The following is a 19163-nucleotide window of genomic DNA, read 5'->3' on the forward strand; positions in this document are numbered from 1 at the left end:
GACAAGGAGCATCTTTGTCGTGTTTGCCATCCTTGGAGAAATATCTGTTCAAATCCCTTGCCAGTTTTCTCATTGAGGTGTGTGCGTGGGGGTCCGTGTATGTGTATGTGCGTATATGCACAACATTATAAAAATCCTTTCTATACTTTGGACACTAGACACTTATCATATCGATGCTTCCAGAGATTGTATTTTCACTCTGTGGATAACGTCCTCTGATGCTCGGGAGTTTTTCATTGTGATGCAGTCCAATTTCCCAATTTTCTTTTGTCGCTCCTGCTTTTGGGGTCATCAGGGCTGATATTTAAACCTGGGGCCTCTTGCAGAAGATGGAAGTCCTTTCTATAACACAGCAGCCTTTGTGATAGGGATGGAGCAGGCTAGTTGCACAGGTAGTTGCAGAAGTCCCAGTCGGGGACCACAGAGAGAGAGGGAAACCTAGGGACCTTTGGGAGATCACTGTAAGTTAATAATCCCTCAAGAAAGCCATCAGAGAACGTTCCCTTTGTGGTTCAGTGGTAACAAGCTGACTAGTATCCATGAGGATGTGGGTTTGAACTCTGGCCTTGCTAGGTGGGTTAAGGATCCATTGTTGCTGTGAGCTAGGGTGTAGGTCGAAGACATAGCTCGAATCCCACATTGCTGTGGCTGTGGTGTAAGCCATCAGCTGTAGCTCCAATTCGACCCCTAGCCAGGAAAATTCCATATGCTGCAGGTGGGAATGTGAAATGGATCAGCTAACTGTGAAAATAAAAAAAGCAAAAAAATTAAAAATACAAATGGAAATGAAAAATTAAAAAAAAAAAAGAAGAAAAGAAAGCCATCGGAAGCAGGCTTGCTTGACTACAAAACCACAAATAAAAGCATAAGATATGCCTCAGGTCATTCAAATGAGGCCTGCGTTCAAGTTCAGCAAACAATGACCCTTAGGACCAAGGGCAGGAGTGGAAGGACCACCCTTCTGCTGGTTGGAATAAGCACCATGACGTCCTCGTTTGACCTTAGGGTCCACTACTCTCTTACCAGATACCAAGGAGGAGCTACTACTCCGGGAAAGAGGAAGAGGCGGCCTTTTCCTGCCCCCCCCCCCCCCGGAGGATAAAACTGTAGCCCAGCCAATCCTGGGGGCAGAGCCTCCTTGCCTGCCTGCTTGCATCTCTCACGAGCGTCCCATCCTAATAAATCTATTTCTTGTCTATCACTTTGTCTCTCACTGGATTCCTTCTGCAGCAAGGCACAAAGAACCTGAACCTCCGTGAGTCCAGACACAGGGTGAGTGATTCTAATTTCAAAACTGTGCGTTCAAATCCCAGTCTGGGTTCTGATTGGTTCAAGTCATAGGTGCTATCAGTTTCATTTGGAGAGCCACGAGAGGCACTCCCATGACAAAAATGAGCCTGGTCCTGACAGAGTAGGGGGCTGCTGGTGGCAAAAAAACCCCAGAGGTGTATGAACCAACCATCAGAGTTGAGAGGTGGGCTTCGGGCAACAGATTCTCTCCTCTCTGAGGGCTGGGGGGACTCCCGGTTCCAGATACTGGAGGGCTCTGCAGAGCAGGAGGGCCTTGGTAGGGCCCTGCCCAGATGGGAGGGCAAATCTCCAAACAGAAACCTGGGGCAGGGAACTGGGAGGCAGCCCCGGAACCTTGTGGGGAGTCGGTGGCTGCAGGAGGAAAAAAGACAGGAGGAGAAGGAGTGGCCTCCGGGCTGGGGCAGGAGGGATGGAGCTGCTGTCAGAAAAGAAACTGCTTTGCCAAACTCTCCAGCCCCCAGTCCATGGTCCACTTGGGAGAAAGAATGAAATAGGGCACTGGGGGCTCCAGCCTGTGGCCATCAGGGGTGCCCCAAGGGGACAGAGAGTGAAGATTTGCCTTTGAGAGTGATTTCAGACCCAGGTACCTGTACCCACGTGCTGAGTCTTTTTACATATATCCATTCATTTACTCTTTTGGCTAATCCTACAGAATAAGCATTCCCCCCCCCTTTTTTTTCCTGGCTTTTTGGGGCCACACCCACAGCACATGGAAGTTCCTAGGCTAAGGGTTGAATCGGAGCTGTAGCCGCCGGCCTACACCACAGCCACAGCAACGCCAGATCCGAGCTGTGTCTGTGACCTACACTGCAGCTCATGGCCCGTCCTGATCCTTAACCCACCGAGCGAGGCCAGGGATCGACCCCACATTCTCAAGGATACTAGTCGGGTTCCTTACAGCAGAGCCACATCAGGAACTCCGGAATAAGGATTTCTTTTCTCTCCTTTACGAGTAAGGACACTGAGATGCCGGGAGCCAAAATAATTTGCCAGAGGTCACATTACCCACAAGGGCCAGATCAAGATTTGGACTCTGAGGCCCTGAGCCCTAGCCCTGGGCTCTGGCTGCTATCACCCAGCTACGGATGAATCCACAGTGTGACACTAAATAAATCCTAAAAGTCATTTCGAGTCAGGGCACCGAGCACGTAGCTGCGGTATAGAGATGCTTGCTACTCAAATGTGGTCCAGGGACCAGCAGGGTATGCACCCCCTGGGAGCTGGTTCCAAACACAGGATCTCAGGCCCCAGACCTGCAGACACCGAATCTGCATTTTTCACAAGAGCCCCGAGGCCGTCTGTGCAAGAGTTTGGGAAACGTCTGTAAGATGCGGTCTCGTTTCAGACTTTCAAGAAGAATTTATACCACTGGAAAGAAAGACAACAAAAATAATCATCATACGTGAGCTCTGCATCCTGAGCCAACCACAGACCTCCCCCAGCTTCCTAAAATATCATTAACAGGAACAGACTAGAATCTGTTTCGCTTATCAGCCAACGGCAGACCTTGGGGCCTTTGGTGAAGACGAGTTGTTCTGCCCTCCGAGTGAGCTGGGGAGCGCGGTCTTGGTCATGTATTTATCTAGTTAGCAGTTCTGGCATATGTTGCGTAAAACTGCCCCTTCTTTTTTTTCAGCTATCTCCGGTTTATCCAAATTTTGGACTTAGCTTGACCCTGGAGCACACTGGAACTTATGCAACAACCCAGTGTCTCTTCCAAAGTCCCCTGCGCCCCCGCAGTGCCCTTGGCTCCTGCCCTCGCACCACAGATAAGACAGCTGTGTCCCACCTCCAACTCTCAGGGTGAGTTGGGATCCGGCACTGGCGGAGTCCTTACTGACTTCCGTTCTTCAAGGATTTCCTGGACCGACTAAGGTCTTTTCCAGACTTCTTTCCCAGCTCTGCTGGGAGGAGAGGCGGCTGATGTGTGAAGGTCCCTGGCTCAGAGCAGGTGCAGGTAATGCTAAGTGGACTTTCCTCCCCTCTCCGTGATGGTAGAGGAAGGGGGTAGCTGGAGAGTTAGGTCCCAGGATGGGACCCCAGGGGTCTGCTCAGAAACGCAGGGGTCAGGGGAGAATAGCCTTGAAAACCCAGGTCTCTAGAGCCAAACGGAATTCAAATCAGATCTGGTTCTGCTTCTTTCTTGCTGGGTGACGTTGGGTCAAATACTCACCCACTCTGAGCCTTCTTGGTCTCATCTATAAAATGAGATTATGATGCCCACATCTGGAGGTTAAAACAGGTGATATAAATGAAATACTGGATGCCAGGCCTGTCACATAGAGACACTCAGAGCACTTGTAATTTGATTATGGGGTAAGTCATGAGGTTCAGAGCTCACAAGTGTCATAAATCCTCCAATTCTTCAAAACACACAAACACACGTGCACACACACACACGTGCACACACACACACACACACACACAGGTGTGTTTTCCTGCATGAAACTCCACAAAGAAGAACTGAAAGAAATACAGGTATATGAATTCTTCAGATATTTGATGCAATAGTGGCCCACAGGCCAAATCCACCCATAGCATATTTTTTTATGGTCCACAAATAAGAATACACTTCACATACATATGTGTGTGTGTATATATATATATATATATATATATATATATATATAATTCAATTTAATTTTTTTTTGTTTTTTTAGGGCCATACCTGTGGCATATGGAAGGTCCCAGACTAGGGGTTGAATCAGAGCTGCAGCTGCCAGCCTACACCACAGCCATAGCAACATGGGATCCGAGCCACATCTGTGACCTACAGCACAGTTCTTGGCAATGCTGGATCCTTAACCCACTGAGTGAAGCCAGGGATACCAATCAAATTCATTTCTGCTGAGCTGCAACAGGAACTTCCAGAATACACTTTATATTTTTAGAGAAAGGGCCAGTGAACAGCCCCCTGTATGGAGGGCACATGTGTGCCGTTACCCTCCTGGGTAGCCTGGGTAGCCTGGATCAGTCTTCCCAGGAAACCAGTAAGTGACCCATCACTATCTCATTTTACAGATGGGGAAACTGAGGCTAAGAAAACATGAATAATCTGACCAGAGTCACAAGAGCTAATGAGTGGCCAAGCCTGGAAGGAGCGTTGCAGCTATAAAAAAAAAAAAATCAATTTATTGCGGATCTTCTGAATTGACTCAACAGATCCAAGAATGGGAAAACTACGAGTGCCAAGGGTCCACTCAGCAGCCCAAGGAAGAGGACACGGCTAGTGGGGAGACCTATATCCAAGGCCCCATCAGGGAAGTGACGTCACTGAGTCAGGCATGAACAAGGTCTGTGTCATCGCAGGAGCAAAGAGCAGGCTGTTTCCCACCTGGGCCGGGCAGGTGCCTCCGGAGGTTAGAAGACAGTGGGGGGGTTGTGTGGAGCAGGCTTTGTGGATTATTTCCTCAGCTGGATTCATCTCCACTCAAGTGTCAGTGGTGAGGCCCTTCTCAGGTGACAGGTACCTTGAGAAAACGAAGGCGAGGAAGACCTACTTCCTGCCCTGACGTCAGGCTGGTGGGAGGGGAACCGACAGCAGAGATGAGGTCTGTGTCAACTGCAGTTTAGGTGTGATGCAGAAAGCACAGGGAGATGGGGAAGAGATTTGATCATTGGCATCGACTCCCCTCCCCCTTCCTTCCTTTTTCTCCCCTTCCCTTCCTTCTTCCCTCTCACTCAAATTTTCTGAGCCCAGTACTGTGATGGCTGCAGAGGAAAACATAAAGAAGCAGCAGACCCATCCTCTACCTTCACAAGCTCCTGAAATCCTGAGCGGAAGACATGGAGCAGGACTCCCAAATAGCATGGTGAAGGCAGGTTGGAGGAGCCGCCGGCTGGGGCAGTCTCTAAAAGCATGTCAGGCACAGTTGAAAAGACCTGACTAACAAAATGCCATTTAATCTGCATCTCAAAATAACATGGTCAGAGCAAGGACTCCAAAAAATGTAAATACACTGAGACAACAGCCAACTCTATGCAGGGCCCCTGTGTACAGTTCCGCAAGTTGCGCACTGCACAAAGGGGATGAGCCTAGGCTGAAATCCATCCCACCTGCTTCTGGCCAACTTGGGTGCCCTGGTGCAAGATGGTACCTGTCCAGAGCTAATGGGCCTTTTATTCTAACAAAGGGGCCATCTGCCTCCCCAAACTGTGGGGCTGCACCCGCCCAGCAGGTGGACTTTTATCAAATCACGTGGAGACTCCCTATGAGGTAGCAATGTCCCAACTCGGCCTGAGGATTTCAAGGGAACCGACCTGGGAAGTATTGAGGCATTTTCATCTTTAAAACACAAAGAATGGCAAAGCAAATATCGATCCTGAAGTCGACACCCAGAAGGTGTGTCCCAGGCTCTAGGAGGCAGCCCAATTTCCCCGGGGATCACACAACTTGTTAGTGGCAAAATATGGAGTAGGACCCGCCCTCGTGTTCGGCAGGCTTCCCTCTAAGCCCTGCATGTTTGAGTGTCTCTCAAAATGCAGGAAATAGGACAGGAAAGCTGGGGCCAGGGGTCTTTCTCCAGCTTCACAAACTGTGACTGGGTTGCAGGCTGGTGTCATATCTTTATGACTACTTAAAAACTCAAAATCCGTAGTTCCCATCATGGCTCAGAGGGAATGAATCTGACTAGCACCCATGAGGATGCAGGTTCGATCCACGGCCTTGCTCAGTGAATTAAGAATCTGGCGCTGCCGTGAGCTGCGGTGTAGGCTGGCAGCTATAGTTCTGATTCAACCCCATTTGCTGTGGCTGAGGCCCCCGAAAGACAAAACACACACACACACACACAAACCTCAAAATCCCTGTAGTCAGGAATCTCAAATTTTTATAAACAGCATCGTGTGATTGACAATTATATTCCAAGCATGCCCAGTGAAGATAATAACCATGGCAAGAACAGCAATAATTTGGGGTCAATTGTAGTCAACTTCTGCTTTTCTAATATAATGCTACATTCAAAGGTCTTTTTTTATCCCTGTAAATTAGGAGCCAGGGATGATGTTCATTGGATAAAGAGGAGCAACATGAGCGGTATTTATATTCAGGATCCTTAGAATGGAGCGTGCTGGGATGCTCTCAGTGCTGCAGTCTGACGATGATGGCATTTCTATACACAGGTGCATGCATCTGTAAACACTGCACTGAGCTTTACCTGGAAGATTCGTGCACTATAATAGGTGTACAAAATAAAGAGGGCACACATCCCTTCGATGTGTCTTTCCACGACAGGACGTTCACATGCCTTGCCTGATTTCATCCTCACCCCACACTCCTGCGTGGAAAGGTGGATGGGTTTACAGAGGAGGAAGCTCAGCCCTGCCACTCGCCAATACAAGCAGAGACAGTCTCCCGGAAATGCCACTTCCTTACCTGAAAGCCATTCTAGATAAATTAGACTAGATGGGGTTGTCTGTAAACCTGTGGTCACCACAGAGGTGGGCACGTCAGCATCCTGACTGACTCCCGAGGCAGGACGCACGTTAGGCTAACTGGGGTGGAAGCCATTGTGTGCAGATGAATGGACCACAGGCTGGCTGTTGGGACGGCAGGGTGTGCCCCACCTGGACAGCGCTCATGTCCTACTGTCACCCAGTCCAACCTGCTATTACTTGCTGCATGACAGGCCAATAAATCAAGAGACGAGCTGTTGGGGCAAGCAAGAGTGACTTTATTTGGAAAGCCAGCAGATCGAGAAAATGGTAAATTGGTATCCCAAAGGACCGTCTTACCCAAGCTAGAATTCAGGCTTCTTTTATATTAAAATGTGACAATAGTTGCTGCAGACTTCTTGGTACCAGAATCCTTTGTTCCTGCAGCAGCCATGGTCAGGTCACGAGGTTCTTAAAAACCCTCAATAGGGCAAATGTTATTCCCTGTCCTGCAGCTTTGCATCTCTATGTGAATGGAAAAGTGTTACACCTTTAAAGGGCAGAGCCTTGGGAAGGGGTTATCCTGTATATTTCAGGCTGGAGGCAACATTCTTGTAGCAAAAGCCACAGAATACAATGTTAATGAAAAAGTAACAGATCCAATATGGAGTCAGATGTGTTCTTCCCGGTGTCCCCACTTGTCCTCTTGCAGCTGCCTTAGCCCGAAAGCAACTTGAGCATTTAGAAGGGTGAGCAGGGTGAGTCCCAATTGATTATGTGACATGTCCCATGGCAAACCTAGATTAAACAGTCATACAACTACTTAAAAATCCCAGCAGGAAGGACGGGGCAGACCCCCCTCTTTCCATGCTACTTGCAATGAGAAAGCTTCCTGGGGTTGGGGGAGGGAAGGGAGCCGAGGAGGAGAACTTTGAAGGCAATCACCCCAAATCCCTTCTTATCTCGGCGCCTGTGAACTTCCTTTTTCTACTGAGTTGTTAGTCTGAGCAAAGGACACGGACAAACACGTACTCATTAAAAATGCTTCTCGAATGGCTAATCAGTGCAGGGGTTTAGAAGAGCTGGCGTGATGCACCCAGAAATGAGGGCAGGGCTGCACATTCTTCAAGAGCACGGGGCCCTGCCTCTCCCCACTTCCGGGCTCTCTGAGGATGTAAATGAAATATTTGCTGAACTGAGCACAGAGAAGCTGAAAAACGGTGCCTTTCAACTGTGTTCCCCTGGAGATCAATCCAGGCACACACAGGTACAACCAAGTCGCATCGCAAGTCACTGAGTCACGAACACGCTCTTATGAGAGACCAGAAAATGTTATATCTGGGTGATCTCTTGTTTATTCAACGGACATGTAGCTATTAAGCTCCTGCAGTTGTCAGGAACTGGGCTGGGGGCTGGGTCGTTACAAAGAGGTAACTCCAGATAACTCAGGAAGAAGACGCATTCCAAGATAAAGTTAACACCGTGAGCTCGCTTCCTGGCTCTTGCTCCCTGCACCAGCGGCTTTGTGGCTGATGGCATGTGGGAGGCGTGCAGATAAGCTGCAAACTAATCTGCCTGCAGACTGATCTCCAAGGCAGTGCACGAGTTCACGAGAGCCAAAGGAAGAAAGCAACACTGGCTAAATTCCTGTTTCTGGCATTGCACAAAGCATTTTCTTTTTTTTTCCTTTTAGGGCCGGACGCGTGGCATATGGAGGTTTCCAGGCTAGGGGTCCAATCAAAGCTGCAGCTGCCGGCCTACACCACAGCCACTGCAACTCAGGATCCAAGCCACGGCTGTGACTTATACCAGAGCTCACAGCAACGCCAGACCCTTAACCCACTGAGCAAGGCCAGGGATCGAACCTGCGTCCTTATGGATGCTAGTCAGATTAGATTCATTCCCAGTGAGCCATGACCGGAACTCCCAAGCTAGATATTTCTTTAAATATTTCTTTTCACTCTACCCCCAACCCATGGCGTCATTCTGGCTGTGTCCCCTTCTTGCTCATTAGCATACGTGATCATCACGGCATCCCATTTAAGTAGTGGAAAAGTGATAGAAATGAAAAGACCTGCCACCAGTTCCAGAGACAGACTAAAGATGAAATAGGAATGAGAACAATTACACTGGGAACTCCTGGCTAGATCTGGCTGGCAAGAGAATGCAATAGCCCCTCGGGGGGGCGGGGGGGTCAGACACCCTCCACCCCCAGGACCCAGACCCGCCCTCCAGCGACCCTCTCTGGGCATCCTGGGCCCCTTTTCCAACCCAACGCTGCAGGGCTTCCCCCCTCCCATCATGACCACCTTCTCCAGGGGTCTCTCTGCTCCTGTTGTGGTGTGAGATACCAGGAGCCTGGCATGACCCGCTCCAGTAGCCCCGGAAATTCAGGAGAGCAAACACCCCAGGGAGTAGACTTTGACCGAGGACAAGGTCATCCCCCTCCCATCCCCCCTCCCCCAAAGGCTGTTTCCCAGGGCAGAGCTCACCTGCCTCTTAGAGACGGTCCCTCATGCTTAAACAAGACCAAGAGGAAACCAGTGTGTCCCCTCCTCTCCTGCCTCCTCTTTCTCTCTCTCCAGCTTCTTTGAATTCTCTCTCCTCAAGTCGGAACACACATGCTTTTGCTCAGCCTCTGCTCAGTGGGATTCTCAGAGAAAGTAATTTCACTCTCATTATTATTAATTAGGATAGATAAAAGGCTGGAGGGATGGAGGGAGAGAGGGCGGGGGAGAGAGAGAAAGGAGGAGAGAGGAGCTGGCATTGGCTCTGGATGAATGTTAAAGAAGCCTGAGTATTCCAGGGTTGGGCCCGGTCCGGTGGTTCAAGGTAAGGGCACAGATTTTATAGCCAACAGCCTGGGTCTGCAGCCCTCTCTAATTACAAGCCTGTAATTGAGCGTGTTCAGATAGATAATAATAATTCCTACATCACAGAGTTTCTGCAAATATTAAATGTTCTGGTATTTGAAAAAACACCTAGGACAGTATCTGAATTAGTATAAGTATAGTTTATGTATTTATTAAACACGCACATCAACAAATACCTCTTCCTTGAATTTTTTTTTTGTCTTTCTAAGGCCGCACCCCTGGCATATGGGGGTTCCCAGGCTAGGGGTCAAATCAGAGCTGAAGCCACCAGCCTACATCACAGCCACAGCAATGCCAGGTCTGAGCTATATCCGCAACCTACACTACAATTCATGGCCATGCCGGATCCTTAACCCACTGAGCGAGGCCAGGGATCGAACCTGTGTCCTCATGCATATTGGTCAGGTGCATTACTGCTGAGCCACAAAGGGAAGTCCATGCCCTGAATTTGTATGCAGGACTCTGAGGAAGTTAGTGAGTTTCTCTCTGAGCCACAGGGGGGGGTTTAGCAGTAAAATGAAAGGTTTGAGTTTCAATCAAGTATCTGCCCACTTCTGACTCTGGGTAGTTTAAAGAGAACCTGGTCCAAGTGCCAGTCTAGCACCATCGTGGGGCAGGGAAGGTCTTACGATCTCATATAAATGGTCTTAATTAGTAGCACCGTAATTAATCCTCACGAGAGGTCTAGGAGGCTGAGGTGAGTCCCTGTACTTTGCAGAGGAGAAAGAAGACTCAGAGAGCTTGAGGAACTCTGTGTGGTTGCGGAGTGAGCCGGAGGGGAGAATGCAAACCTGAATCTGGTTGACTCAGAAACCGTACAAAGTGATACCCATCATCCCGTTCCAGTGCTGATAAACTAGGACTGGAGACGTGTCACTTCTGGTGTTCAAGAGGTGACGAAAGGGCTGGTGCGGTCATGGTGACTTGCAGATTACGGAGAGAGTGTCCTGCGTCCTGGATGGTCCTTGATAAAAAGGGGGACAATTGCCCAGTGGCCTGGGGGCAGATTGTGAGACCAGATGGACTGAAATATGGGCTGTCATGTAACGGTCTTGATAAAGGAAAAGCCCATATTCTGGAGGGAAAGCCCATAAAGGGAGAATTCACTTTATTTCTCTGTCTGCCAGATTACATGTTGAACCTGGCCTGTGGTAGAGGCCCAATCCAGGTTTCCCTGGGACTACTTCAGCTTACCCAACAAATTGGAATACATGAATCTTTGCTTTGGGTTTTTTTTTTAAGTTTTTTTTTTTTCCCTGCAAGATGCTGTCTCTGTTTCTGCAAGTGTTACCGCAAAACATTCCATATTTTATTAAAGAAAAAACTGCATGAAATAAATAAGACATGTCACCTTCTTAGGAGAATGGCCGGGGCAGAAATTCAGAGCCACAGACTTCCTCTGTAGGTTTGAAGGGGTCGGGACAGTGGGACAGAGAGCCATACAGCAGTGTCATCTTCCTGGTTGGGGTCTCGTTTCTGCAGAAGCCCAAACTTTCCCCTTCAGTCCAAGCTAACAGCATTTGCTGTGAGTTTATTTTGACATTGTCACACTGTCCCCTGAGAGTGGCACTGACATGCATTCTTTTCGTTTCACCTTGGTATCACAGGACCAGATTCCTTGCTCACGGCTATCAGAATCACTTCATCTTGACACCAAACCCTGGCATCTGCAGATTCCAGGGATCATGCTTCTGCCTCTCCAGGAAGGTCGGACAAGCCCTCACTTTGGGACAAAAAGGATATGACTGTCTATCTGGTTTGGCAGAAATTATTTAAGGACAGGATGGGTTTGGACTCAGAGAGATATGCAGAATGAGGGGTGGATAGGTTTATTATTCTATTTAATACATGGTGAATTGAGTACCTTTTTAAGCCTTTCGTGTTGGGCCCTGGAGATCCAACAGGGAACAGGGATGACGGCCTCTGTTCTGAGCATCATTTAAGAGGAGATTCAGAAATCGGACCACTGAGCTCCCCAACAGCGCAGTTCTCTCCCCAATGTGCCGCGGAGAGAACGCCCTAACAGCCAGGCCCGGGGAAGGAAAGCATCTCAGAGAAGCCAGGCAGCAGGGGGCGAGGTCTGGGGAAGCCGTGTTCAATAGATCTTCAGGACCACCTGCTCTGGGTCAGGGACTAGGCTGGCAGTGGATGCAGAAGTGTAGAGACACCGACACCCTGCCACAGGGAGGTCACATCCAACGAGGGGAAAATGGGGTTAGGTGCAAGGTGCAGAGAGAAGGAGGGGTAAGGATTCAGCAGCTCATGGCAAGGGGTGAGGGGTGCAGGGGTCAGGGACTGTTTCAGGGAAGAGAGGGTGTGATCCGAGCTTGAAGATGAGCGGTCAGTGCCCGGTGGACAAGAGGACAAGGAGGAAAGATAATCCATGAAGATGCAGAGGCATGAGAAAGCAGGGAGCAAGATGGAGCAGGTGTCTGGTACTTAGGCAACATGAAATATGATGGGGAGAGAAGAGATGGAGGAGAATTGGGCATGGAGAGGCAGCCAAAGGCAGTCCCGGAAGGGCCACATGTCATGCTGAGGATGCCACTTTTATCCCATAGGTGAGAGGACTCATAGAGGAACACACTGGAGGGGTCACTGGAACATCCAGGTGGTCCTAGGTCGGGGTGGTGGCTTTCTTCTCACCCTCCTCCATCTCTCTCTTCTTTTCCTTCTAAAGTTGACCTTGGTTGAACACAGTGTAAATGTATGAGTTTATTCCCTGTCTTGACAGTAATAGACTCTTCTAAACATTATAGACCAGTCTCCCCGCCCCCCGCCCCGGGATATTTGTCCAGAATTGAGGTCACTCTGCAGGATGGGCTCCACATGGCAGGACAACAGGACTGGCGAAGGGAATCAGAGCACGTGAACCAGGAGGAGCCCTTAAACGACTGGCAGCAGTGGGTTTCAGGCTGTCGCTTGGTGTCCGTGATCCAGGAGGTGAGCTTAAGCTGCTGTGGCAGGTGCAGGGGCAAAGGGGCCCACCTCCCCTCCCCTGAGGGTATCTCTTCTTACACTGAGGTTATTTCAGCCAGAAAGCATTGCTTGCAGGGAGCAAAAATAGTTCATGTTTCAAAAGTAAGGAGGAAAAAAGGAATCCAATTGAAAAATGTGAGTTCATTCATATAATAGAAGGGAAAACTCAGCAACTAGAAATAATAATAATTGACATATATTGAGCACCTATTATATGCCAGGCACCACTCAAGAGCTTTACATGTATTAATTCACTTATTCTTTTTTTGCATTTTAAATATTCAATTTTAATAATTCCATGAATTATACTGTTGTACAATCATCATAATAACCCAATTTTAGAACGTTTCCATCCCAAATCCCCAGTTCACTCTTCCCTCCCTCCAACCTGTCCCCTTTGAAAAGCATAAAACTTTCAGTCTGAGTGTTTCTGTTCTGCAAATAAGTTCATTTGTATCCTTTTTTTCTTTCTTTCCCTTCCCTCTTTCCTTCCTTCCTTTCTTCCTTCCTTCCAGCTCCACCTGCGGCATATGGAAGTTTCCAGGCTAGGGGTCAAATCAGATCTAGAGCTGCCAGCCTGCACAACAGCCACAGCAAGACCAGGTGTGAACCTCATCTGTGACCTACGCCACAGCTCACAGCAACGCCGGATCCTTAACCCACCGATCGGGGTCAGGGATCAAACCCACATTCTCGTGGTTCCTAGTCAGGTTCGTTACCACTGAGCCCCAACAGGAATTCCTGTATTTTTTATTTTTAGATTCCACATATAGGTAATTCACTTAATCTTTACAGAAATATTACATAAAGAGGACACTTAAGATGCTAAATTTATACATTAGGAAACTGAGACTCAGAAAGGTTAAGTAATGAACCTAAGGTCACACAGCAAGGCAGCATCAGAGCCATGATTTGAACACACAGAATCTGGTTTCTTTTTTTTCTTTTTTTGCTTTTTAGGGCCGCACTCTCGGTATATGGAGGTTCCCAGGCTACGGGTCAAATCAGAGCTGTAGCCACCAGCCTACACCACAGCTCATGGCAATGCCAGATCCTTAACTCACTGAGCAAGGCTAGGGATCAACCCCGAAATCTCGTGGTTCCTAGTCAGATTTCTTTCCACTGAGCCACGATGGGAACTCACATAATCTGGTTTCTGAGCCAGTGCTTTTTGCTGCTAAAAAAACAGGAAGCAGGAAGATAAATTCAAGTGTTCTACGTAGAAGAAAATAGTGATCGTTGTCTTCAGAGAAGTGTCACCTGTGATGGGCCAAGTGTCACCTGTGATGATGGGACACCTGCCCTGCCATCTCAGGCCTCAGAACTGAAGAAGGGGAAGCGGCCTTGACTGAAAACTCCCCAGACTTCTAGGAATGGGTATGAGTCACTTCTCAAAACAAAGGCCAACAATGGATTCCACATAAGGTTTAATTTGAAGCAACAAACTAAGGAACAAACAAAAAATGTTCTACTACCAAAAGGAAAAAGCAAATACATCCAGAGCCTGCTGCTTGATATAGGAATAATTTAAAATATATAACTTGAAGTTGTCAGTGTTTATTACATTATAATTATTATTAATATTAGGCAGCTTTTTCACATAGAAAAATATTTAAGGTTGATTTTTTTTTAAATATAGTAATACAGAAATAATTTAGAAATCCATTTTTCCTTAGGCCTTTGACTTCAACCAATAATTCTCTTTAAACATAAACTATATTTTAACAGTGACTTTCAGGGAGTTTCAGTGCTTAAAAACTGAAAAGTTAAATAACTTTTTTTATTTTATTTTTTTTCTGGCCATGCCCACAGCAATGGAAATTCTGGGGCCAGGGATCGAATCTGCACCACAGCAGTAACCTGAGCCACAGCAATGACAACACCAGATCTTTAACCTGCTGAGCCACCAGGTAACTTGAAACTTAAATAACTGTAAGTGATGGGTGTCCGAATGGGAACCACGAGGTTGCAGGTTCGATCCCTGGCCTCGCTCAGTGGGTTAAGGATCCAGCATTGCTGTGAGCTGCAGTGTAGGTTGCAGACATGGCTCGGATCTGGCATGGCTGTGGCTGTGGCGTCTATAGGCTGGCAGCTGTAGCTCTGATTCAACCCCTAGCCTGGGAACCTCCATATGCCTCAGTGGGTGCAGCCTTAAAAAAGACGACAAAAAAAAAAAAAAAATGGTGGACTCAATTACCTATCAGTTGATTAAATCCCTTCCAATATTTATCCTGATACAATAAACAAAAGCCCTCCTGAGTTTTCAAAGCGTCTAGTAAAGCAATAAACTTTCAAACAAGTTTAAAGAGTCTTGGATTCTTCTTAACAATCAAACATGACAAATTTTCTAGTATTTTCTTGAAAATTTCCAAAGAAAATTTGCAAGTGTACATTAAACTGCTACTTGGTTACTCTTTAAAATGGCATTATCAGGTGAATCTGTCTCTAATATATCAAGTTTTTTTTTATTATACCACATACTTCAAGTATGAAACATATGTTGATCCCCCATAAGTATTATTTCTGCGATTTACTTTCCCATCACTTGGTATCTTTCTCAACTTTGCCAGTGTGGAAACATGTTTTAGCTCTAGGACTCTAGACTAGTTGTATTAACATCACAAGCAAGTACCATCCTAAATTTAGGAGCTTATCAGCCAGAGAATTCTGGCCAGAACAGGGGGTCTGAGGGGCAAGGACAATTTTTTTCCTCAGGACACTTGACATGTCAATCTTTTCTACTTAGCATGGCAACAAGCAGCCCCAAGTCCACACTTCACACACGGAATAGCTTCTGCATTCTTGTACCCAGTCAAAACTGAGTGATCTGGCCCCTTTAACCCTGCAACACAGGCTGCTATTGTCCCCAGATACCACTTCTTCCAGGACACATCCCCAGGGTAAAGACTATATTACTGGAGTTCCTGTCATGGCTCAGTGGTTCATGAACCTGACTAGCATCCAAGAGGATGTGGGTTCGATCCCTGGCCTTGCTCAGTGGGTTAAGGATCGACATTGCCGTGAGCTGTGGTGTAGGTCACAGACATGGCTCGGATCCTGCATTGCTGTGGCTGTGGCGTAGGCAAGTGGCTACAGCTCTGATTTGACCCCTAGCCCGGGAACCTCCATATGCCAAGCACGTGGCCTTTAAAAGACAAAAAAATGGGCGGGGGGCTGTATTACTAGCATCCCTTGTAGCCAAAGTGGATTGGAGGATAAGACTTTAGCAGAGATTGATGTGGGCATTAGAGGACATGCTCTTTTCTCTTTCTAAATGCCTGGAATAAAGATCTGATGGCTGGAGCTGCAGCAGTCACCTTGGACTAGGACGTAAGCTTATGAATGGATGGTGTGCACTCTTGAGGGGCGACAGGGTAGATGAAGCCCGGGTCCCTGGGACAGTACAGTGCCATATTAGCCTTGTCTTCCAGGACTTGCCAAAGAGAGAAATTAACTTCTACCCAATTAAGTCACTGCTATTTCAGGTTTTCTGCAGCCAAACCTAGGCCTAACTGCTAGAGATACTGCCATTTGATTTGCACAGATGAAATTCTGAGTCTTTCCTCCAACAACCGGACTGTTCATCCATCAGATATTTTACTGCCCAATGGAATTCCGCCCTCTCCCATGTCTGGCTATAGACCACAGTCCTAAGCCATCCTAGTGACCTGAATGATTTTTACTAAATTGACACCCCAAATTTGTAGCAGATGTCACATTTCTTAAACCTGATGCCGTAGCCCCCAACACAACCTCCAGGCAGATAGATTTAGCTGCTTCCAGAATGATTAAATGCAGATCATGTAGTGCAAGAAGCCAACGTTAACTTATAGTTTACGAGTTTGCAGCTCAAACTATACAAATCAACACCAAACTATTTAGTCAATCAGTACACATAAAAATAGCAATGCCTGGAGTTCCCGCTATGGCACAACTGCATCTCTGCAGTGCCAGGACTTGGGTTTGACCCCCCACTGGGTGCAGTGGGTTAAAGGATCCATCCAGTGTTGCCGCAGCTTTGATGTGGGTTACAACTGCAGCTTGAATCTGATCCCTGGTCTGGGAACTCCATATGCCATGTCGTGGCCAAAAAAAAAAAACAAAAAAACAACCAAAAAAAAAAAACGGCAATGGCTGTTTACTGTACACCCAGTATGTGCCTGACCCATTTAATAACCACCTTATTTAACCTTCCCAGCAGTCCTAGAGGGTCGAGCGTCTCAATATCCTTATTTTAGACATAAGCAAGCTGAAGCTAAAGGTTTTGCCGAGTTCATACATGCATCCACCCACAAACCACTGAGTTATGGAGGTACGCCAGCCTTTGTGCATTCTCTATATTGTTTTAACTATCCAAAAAAAAAAAAAAAAAAAAGATGTTTGCATGTTTAGTCTCAAGAAAGTTAAACTATTAAACTACAAAAAAATACAGAGAAGGACTTCCCGTCGTGGCGCAGTGGTTAACTAATCCGACTAGGAACCATGAGGTTGCGGGTTTGGTCCCTGCCCTTGCTCAGTGGGTTAACGATCTGGCGTTGCTGTGAGCTGTGATGTAGGTTGCAGACAAGGCTCAGATCCCGCGTTGCTGTGGCTCTGGCGTAGGCCGGTGGCTACAGCTCCGATTCGACTCCTAGCCTGGGAACCTCCATATGCTCCCAGAGCGGCCCAAGAAATAGCAAAAAGACAAAAACAAAAACAAAAACAAAACAAAAAAAAAACACAAAAAACAACAACAACAACAAAAAAAAAACAGAGAAATAATTTTAAGCCCTCTTTGTTTTTTTTGGTCTTTTTTTTTATGGCCGCTCCCACAGCATATGAAGGTTCCCGGGGTAGGGGTCAAATCAGAGCTGTAGCCGCCAGTCTACACCACAGCCACAGCAATGAGGGATCTGAGCCGCATCTGCAACCTACACTACAGCTCTCGGCAATGCCGGATCCTTAACCCACTGAGCGAGGCCAGGGATGGAACCTGCGTCCTCATGGATGCTGGTCAGATTTGTTTCCACTGAGCGAGACAGGAACTCCACAAGGCCTCTTTTTTTTTAATTTCGCAACAGTGTATTAGGATGTCATCTTCATTCTTTTAAAATGTGGAGTCCTTCAAATGAACTTATTTCCAAAACAGAAAAAACTCACACACATAGAAAACACACTGATGGTTACCAAAGCGGAAAGGAGGGGAGGGATACGTTAGGAGTTTGGAATTTACAGATACACACGACTATATGTCACATAGATAAATAACAAGGATCTACTGTATAGCACAGAAAACTATACTCAATATTCTGTAACAGCTGCTAAGAGAAGAGAATCTGAAGAATACACATGCAATACACTATATATACATACACACACGGCTGCATGGCTGTGCTATACACCTGAAACTAACACAATATGGTAAATTAATATACTTCAATCAAATACATATTAATTTAGAAATAAGTAAATGCACATGGAATCCTTCTATCCCAAATTTGGATACTTAGGCGTGGTTTCAGCTGGGAAAAGAATAGCTTGCTCTCTTTTGGGGGAAAAAATTAGGCAAACTGAAAATCTGAAGGCCAACATCACCATAAGCCTGCCATTTAAAAAAGAATTATAGGGCCTTCTGCCCTCGGAGAGAGGCTGTTGGCCTGGCAGAGCCAGGATACTGGGCAACTCTTAAACTGCGTCGTTTCCTATTCTCATTTTTAACACATTTGCAGGAATGTTGACAAGTATCAAATGCATTAGAAGCATACCTGAATTAATAATGACTATCATTTATTGAATGCCTACTAAATACCTGGCAGGGAAAAGTAATTTTTTATACATAATCTTGCTCCTTAAAATGACTCCGAGAAGCAGGTACCACAAGCCCATTCTGCCGATGAAAACTGGAAGACGAAGGAAATGTAAATCATTTGACCAGTGGCTTCAGCACACACATTGGAATCCAGAACCCCTGCCCTGGGCCTCCAGGCTCCACTGCTTCCTCCAGCAAGCAGGGCTGCAGTTCGTTCTTTTCTGCTTTTTCACTCACTTTCCCAGATTAAGGTGCTGGTTTTGAAATATCATAAAACCGTGATAGAGAATATTTTCGATCCCTAAAGAGCCCACACTCTCTTTTCAAGAATGGAGGTGTTACCCATGGGGTCTTAGACAGCCTTCAAAGCTGGCGCTAGCATTTTGCCTGTTTTGACTTTACTCAGAAATGAAATCATTGAAAAACATCATAAAACAGAAGGTTTCTTGCTGCAAGGACCGTGAGAGATCATCCAAACTGGTGGTTTCAATCCGGGGAACCTGAGGATGACCCAGTGAGAAGCACACACACACCATCCTTGTCACTTACCCTCTCTTGCTTTTCTTTTTTCTTTCTTCCTTTCTTTTTTTTATTTTTATTTTTATTTATTTATTTATTTTTGCATTTTAAGGCCACGTGCATTTAAAGTTCCCAGGCTAGGGACTGAATTAGAACTGCATCTGCGACCTACACCGCAGCTCATAGCAATGCTGGATCCTCAACCCACTGAGCAAGGCTAGGGATTGAACCGGCGTCCTCGTGGCGATGCGAGGGATTCATTTCCACTGAGCCACAGCAGGAACTCCCTCTTGCTTCTCTTTGCAGGTACCGTTCATAGT

The 19163-nt window shown here is 46.9% G+C and overlaps 2 long non-coding RNA genes across 3 annotated transcripts in view; one reads left to right on the top strand and one right to left on the bottom strand.

Moving 5' to 3' along the window:
* LOC110260216 overlaps positions 1-9728 on the bottom strand; it is a 28802-nt gene extending 19074 nt beyond the window's left edge. The window contains exon 1 of the long non-coding RNA XR_002343066.1: positions 9177-9728. This is a non-coding gene — a long non-coding RNA (uncharacterized LOC110260216). The remainder of the gene's footprint in view (positions 1-9176) is intronic.
* Positions 1213-6960, top strand: LOC110260217. Of its 2 annotated transcripts, none has more exons than XR_002343068.1 (3): positions 1213-1272; positions 2948-3268; positions 4333-6960. It is a non-coding gene; the product is annotated as an uncharacterized LOC110260217 (long non-coding RNA). The 2 variants fall into 2 exon arrangements; XR_002343067.1 differs by having other exon boundaries at positions 2948-3114.

Source organism: Sus scrofa, chromosome 4, assembly GCF_000003025.6.
Source record: "Sus scrofa isolate TJ Tabasco breed Duroc chromosome 4, Sscrofa11.1, whole genome shotgun sequence".
In the NCBI taxonomy this organism is placed as follows: Eukaryota; Metazoa; Chordata; class Mammalia; order Artiodactyla; family Suidae; genus Sus; species Sus scrofa.